Source organism: Schistocerca serialis, chromosome 1, assembly GCF_023864345.2.
Source record: "Schistocerca serialis cubense isolate TAMUIC-IGC-003099 chromosome 1, iqSchSeri2.2, whole genome shotgun sequence".
In the NCBI taxonomy this organism is placed as follows: Eukaryota; Metazoa; Arthropoda; class Insecta; order Orthoptera; family Acrididae; genus Schistocerca; species Schistocerca serialis.
Genome location: NC_064638.1, coordinates 1148528095 through 1148534737, shown reverse-complemented (window position 1 = coordinate 1148534737; position 6643 = coordinate 1148528095). Strand labels below are relative to the sequence as shown.

Below are 6643 nucleotides of genomic sequence, written 5' to 3'. Positions count from 1 at the left end.
GGAGACCATCCACGGCCGACACACCTGACATGTTGCAGCGACCTGATGTTGTCATTCGCGAGGGCAGACGCATTACGACTCGGCAATTGGCGCTGCATGTGACAAAGAGCAAAGGAAGTGTGGATACAATTATCAGCACTCTTGGATATTCGAAAGTATATGCAAGATGGGTCCAGTGGTGTCTAACGGTGGATCACAAATCGCACAGAAAAAACATTTGTCTTGATTTGTTGCAACGTTTTGATAGTGAGGGGGAGTCCTTCTTGTCCCGGATAGTGACAGGTGATTCATATAGTGAAGCACCAGGACAAGGGTTGGTACCGACAGAGCATACACCTTTTTGTTTCGCTCTCGAAGAAGGCCATAGAACGGGATGGAGATTACGTGTGTAGATATAACACCATTCTTTCGAGTGCGTAATTCTCATTAAGTTTAATAAAGAATTGTTTAACAAAAATTCTGTGCGTTACTTTCTGGGCAACCCTCGTAATACCTCAACTGACAGAAAAGAATAAAAAAATTCTAAGTCATCAATTTTTAGCACGCTCACGTACTACAGTAACAATAAACAAGTCTCAAGGTCAAAGCGAAAGGCGTGGGCGAGAGGCGATGGACAGAGAGGTGCAGGAGGGAATTGACATCAGGGGAGGAAAAGATTGCAGGCTTTCAAAAAATATTAATGGTGGCCCTCAACTACGTAACCTCAGACTCAGAGTTGAACATTAAAAGTTTTGGCTGGTTTCGTTGTCCGGGGGCTGTGATACATAGTTGCCGCATTACAAGCCAAACGCTGCTGAGTCTACAGTACACAATATGAATATACACATGACTCGAATGGTCGAAGGTTCCCATCACTCGGCAATTGGGAATTTTGAATGTAACATAGCAATTTATAAATTAAAGATTGCAATTAAATAAAATCTGCAAGTACTATTTTTAACGACTTGAAATGATAAGTACGATAGCAGAAGTACCTTTAAGAATGTCGTTTATTACTGCAAAACGCTTTTTGGTGTCGATGGTCCAGCAATTAAGTAAAAGTTGAATAACAGGGAAACAATATATTCCTACTTCACGTAATTAGTTATGAACAACAACATAATTCACGAGATATTCACTTCTAAACACAGATTTGTCTTCACTGCAGGAGCCACGGAAATCTCACAAGTGCTCAAGTCGACACTACGAAATATTTCTCTCTCCCACTACCAAATGCTAACTGCTCAACACTCTCCAAGTATTTCCTGCAACCGTCCGCCATGCCTTCCCATTCAGCACTCATCCATGTCGTGTGCCCCGATGCTCCTGCCCCTCTTCCATCCAGTCTCTCCATTGACTTCGGTAGTCGCCTACCGTAGTAACGAGCGCTGTGATTGGCTAGGGCGCTCTCGCCCTGTCTCCAAGCCAACGCACACTCACAAACATATTAAAACACATACGAAATACTGGATTTACATTTAAATAACTTGAAATGAAATAAATATTAGTACGGCTAGACCATAAACACGCTCTAACACACAATATTAAATACATAAATAAATCAAATAAACATATTTTAAAGGAATAGAAACAAAAGTAGGTCACTGGCCTAATGTCTCTGTGCTTTCTAAAACACAGTAAATATTTGACCAATTTCTTCATGAATAGTGTATATCGGATATAAACAAAGACATAGACGAATAAATATATTTATAAGCATGCTGCTACCGTATTTTCGTATAACTGTGGAGTACTTATGGCCTGACGCGATCAATAGTAATTGGCCACTTTGACCTCTAATAACTCATGTACTGTTCATGTTACATGCCTGTAATTCATACCAATTTAGGTTTACACTAATAGCTTTCTAAAGACTCGTCGATCTACAAAATCGGATGAACCGTTTAGGTTTTGGAAATTCGTTGCTGGGTGTTACTTGTATAATTTACAGTCAGATACTAAACGTTAAACTAATAAAGATATTGAAAATCTGATTACACCATCAGAATCGTCGTGCAAAAAATGGTATTGTACATGTTTCTTTTTAAGGTATCTTGATTCCTCTGGCTATTATTAATTTCTAGACGAACTGTGAAATGTCTGCCATTATGGTTTCACAAAGTCCGCCGTCTTTGGCGCTCCCGGCATACAAATCTCCTTCGTCGACACACAGCGCAGTCCTCGACACAAGAGTCAACATGGAATTCCCACTCACGCGGTCGGCCTGGACCTCGCGCTGGGGCTGCCCCTCTTGCTCCGGCTAATGTTCGCCACCACGCGGTTGCTGACGAGTCCCGGCTTGCCGAGCGGCTCGTGCGTCGCCAACTGCGAACTTAGAATATTTTCAGGGCGCCACAACTCGCCCGTTACCTCACAACATGCAGAGAAAGAGAAGGCGGAGGAGAGTAAGATGTATATCTAAATCCAGTACGTATGCAGCAATTGCGAATCATTGGCGGATTTACTATACAAAATACAGTCAGAGGTAAAAGTCACGTCAAGAGGCAGAAGAAATAGCTTTTCTAAACTGCATTTGAAGCCGAAATGTCAGGTGTTAATCGTGCAACTATCGAACGACAGGTAAAGAAACTAAATATGATGTGTAATAAAGGAATTAAAAAAATAATTATAAATAAGAATCGAGAATTGGTAAGGATGAGTGAAAATTTGCAAAGGGTGGATAATCATTTATGATACTCATTATTCTAATCCTGGTGTGCCTTTATCACCTCAGTCTTTTCTTAGCTTATCAGATATGCTGTAGTTGCATGTTGGGAAAAGGCTTCTTTTAAAAATAAATAGACTTTAGATTTGCCACATCTAACTAGACGTAATTGACTTTAGTGTGTGATGTAATATATACATGGTCTTGATTACCAAAGCTAATTTAAAAAGGCCTCTACGTGATAGGAGAATAGTACGATAACATCGCTTATGTTAATGAAGAGTACAGAAGTTAAGGAGATGCTGTTCTAGTGATACATAAAGCTGTATTCTACACGTAATGTGGTACAAGTACATTTAATCGTCAACGATTAACTCGATCTCAACAAAAAAAAAAAAAAAAAAAAAAAAAAAAAAAAAAAAAAAAAAAAAAAAGGAATATGGGAGCCACCTTGACTGTTTGAGTGTGCTATGTACATCGTTTCGAGGGATAACCGATTTGTATGTTTTGGAAAAGTCACGGCCGATTATTAGAAACGAACAAACATTGCATTTCTGTTGTCAACGTTGTTCACGGGACTCTTAACTCAACCAAAAACTTGTTGTGTTGCATGTCACCGGAATTACGAAAACTTCTGACTTAAGCCCCGAGGCCGTGTTTGAATGGACTGTACAGAACGCGACGTTAGTGCGCCTTGATTGTCGGCAACCCGCCTCACCTGGACGTATTAATGACAGACCCTAGCCATCTCTTGTCACTTGTCCTCAAAACAGACGGAAATTTATAATTACAGATATTATTAAAGGGGGGGGGGGCGGTGTCTTACTACACTACATTTACCTCCAGTTCACAATGAAGTGTAGTGGCCCGTTAGCTCAGTTGGTTAGAGCGTCGTGCTAATAACGCGAAGGTCGTGGTTTCGATCCCCCCACGGGCCAACTATTTTCTCTTCCGGCAGATTGCCCACCTAAGATGCGCGGTGTGTGCAGGACGAATGAAACTACGAAACTATTCGGAAAACCTATGAAATGAGCTCAAAGAACAGGACAACTCATGGTTCAGAGTGGGCTATTTCTTTTTTTTAAATCATTCTTTCAAAAGGCCATGTAGCCACATCTTCATCTCTTCAGCAGTCCTCTTCATCTCTAGGTGTGAAGAACTTTCCATCTCATTCATCATATTTTTTAAGCAATCGAAAATGATTTGTAAAAGAATATCGTGTCTAATTAAGCGCCCAATGAGTTTTGTTTTGCGTTGCTCTATAATTTTCAATAGTTCTTTCTTCCCTCCTTTTTCTTGTACAAACATCTCATCATTTTTGTGTCAGTCCAAGTACTTCTTGTAATTCTCCTCCAGAGTGACATTTCTGCACCTTCGAAGAGAGCTTTCTGCTGCTTTCCTAACGTCCAGGTTTCACATCCGTATGTGAGGACACTTCACTCAAAAGTCTTTAGACAGATTTTCTTCCTGTGGACATTTATGTGCTTGCTCTGTAGGAGGTTCTTCTGGCTTTGGAAGGCGTTCTTGGCCAGTGGTATTCTTCTCTTGATTTCCTTAAGACATCTGTTATTTTCCTCCACACTGCTGCAGAAACAGTGAAATTCGGTTACTACCTCGATTTGCTCACTGCTTTACTTTTATCTCAGTTCAAAATGGTTCAAATGGCTCTGAGCACTATGAGACTTAACATCTGACGTCATCAGTCCCCTAGAACTCAGAACTACTTAAACCTAACTAACCTAAGGACATCACACACAGCCATGCCTGAGTAGGATTCGAACCTGCGACCGTAGCGGTCGCGCGGTTCCAGAATGTAGCACCTAGAACCGCTCTATCTCAGTCTTACCTCATCCACCTCCGTTCTTGCCCACCAACATGTATTTTGTTTGCTTGGTTTTTATTTTTAGTTTCCGTTTCCGTATCTCTCGATTCAAGACCGTAAGCGTTATACACTCCTGGAAATTGAAATAAGAACACCGTGAATTCATTGTCCCAGGAAGGGGAAACTTTATTGACACATTCCTGGGGTCAGATACATCACATGATCACACTGACAGAACCACAGGCACGTAGACACAGGCAACAGAGCATGCGCAATGTCGGCACTAGTACAGTGTATATCCACCTTTCGCAGCAATGCAGGCTGCTATTCTCCCATGGAGACGATCGTAGAGATGCTGGATGTAGTCCTGTGGAACGGCTTGCCATGCCATTTCCACCTGGCGCCTCAGTTGGACCAGCGTTCGTGCTGGACGTGCAGACCGCGTGAGACGACGCTTCATCCAGTCCCAAACATGCTCAATGGGGGACAGATCCGGAGATCTTGCTGGCCAGGGTAGTTGACTTACACCTTCTAGAGCACGTTGGGTGGCACGGGATACATGCGGACGTGCATTGTCCTGTTGGAACAGCAAGTTCCCTTGCCGGTCTAGGAATGGTAGAACGATGGGTTCGATGACGGTTTGGATGTACCGTGCACTATTCAGTGTCCCCTCGACGATCACCAGTGGTGTACGGCCAGTGTAGGAGATCGCTCCCCACACCATGATGCCGGGTGTTGGCCCTGTGTGCCTCGGTCGTATGCAGTCCTGATTGTGGCGCTCACCTGCACGGCGCCAAACACGCATACGACCATCATTGGCACCAAGGCAGAAGCGACTCTCATCGCTGAAGACGACACGTCTCCATTCGTCCCTCCATTCACGCCTGTCGCGACACCACTGGAGGCGGGAGCTGCACGATGTTGGGGCGTGAGCGGAAGACGGCCTAACGGTGTGCGGGACCGTAGCCCAGCTTCATGGAGACGGTTGCGAATGGTCCTCGCCGATACCCCAGGAGCAACAGTGTCCCTAATTTGCTGGGAAGTGGCGGTGCGGTCCCCTACGGCACGTCTTGGCGTGCATCCGTGCGTCGCTGCGGTCCGGTCCCAGGTCGACGGGCACGTGCACCTTCCGCCGACCACTGGCGACAACATCGATGTACTGTGGAGACCTCACGCCCCACGTGTTGAGCAATTCGGCGGTACGTCCACCCGGCCTCCCGCATGCCCACTATACGCCCTCGCTCAAAGTCCGTCAACTGCACATACGGTTCACGTCCACGCTGTCGCGGCATGCTACCAGTGTTAAAGACTGCGATGGAGCTCCGTATGCCACGGCAAACTGGCTGACACTGACGGCGGCGGTGCACAAATGCTGCGCAGCTAGCGCCATTCGACGGCCAACACCGCGGTTCCTGGTGTGTCCGCTGTGCCGTGCGTGTGATCATTGCTTGTACAGCCCTCTCGCAGTGTCCGGAGCAAGTATGGTGGGTCTGACACACCGGTGTCAATGTGTTCTTTTTTCCATTTCCAGGAGTGTATTTAGGTCTTTCTGTGAGTCCGCCACTATTGCAATGTCGTCGGCAAATCAGATGCAGGAAATGTGAATACCGTTACATTTCATTCTAAAGGTCTTTTCTTTTATTGTTGTTGTCTTCTCGATGAACATATTAAATAAATAAGTTTTTTGAGGGCACCCCTGTTTTCTCATTACACGAAGTTTGAGAACACATTAATACTTCGTATGTCATGAGAAATTTTCATTGGCTACTAAAAAGAGTACTTTAGAATACATTTAGATGCGTTTCCTATCATAGCAGTTTAAATAAATTCAAGATTTATGAATGAGACAAGGCATGTGTGCTATCATCTTCGTATAACAGTCCACATCTACAATGCCAGGCAGAGAGTTCTTATCCCTGAAATTCCTGTCCGGCACACATGTGAAGAACGAGAAATGTCGCAACCTACGACTGCTAGTTGGTATTTCCCTTTTGGTCCTTAAATGCAAGGTAGAGCGGTGGCAGAAAAATGGACTGGAATTGGTCTAACATGTGGATTCCTCGACTGCGCACAAGGGCATCTTTGCATTATTACGTCGCTGTTCTACCAGTGAGATGCCATTGTGAATAAAGAAATCGACTAGCATTAGGAAGAATCTGAGTTCGATTCCCCGACCG

The 6643-nt window shown here is 44.3% G+C and overlaps 1 non-coding gene across 1 annotated transcript; it reads left to right on the top strand.

Moving 5' to 3' along the window:
* Positions 1-3508: 3508 nt before the first annotated feature.
* On the top strand, positions 3509-3582 carry Trnai-aau (transfer RNA isoleucine (anticodon AAU)). The gene has a single exon. It is a non-coding gene; the product is annotated as a tRNA-Ile (tRNA).
* The last annotated feature ends 3061 nt before the right edge of the window (positions 3583-6643 follow it).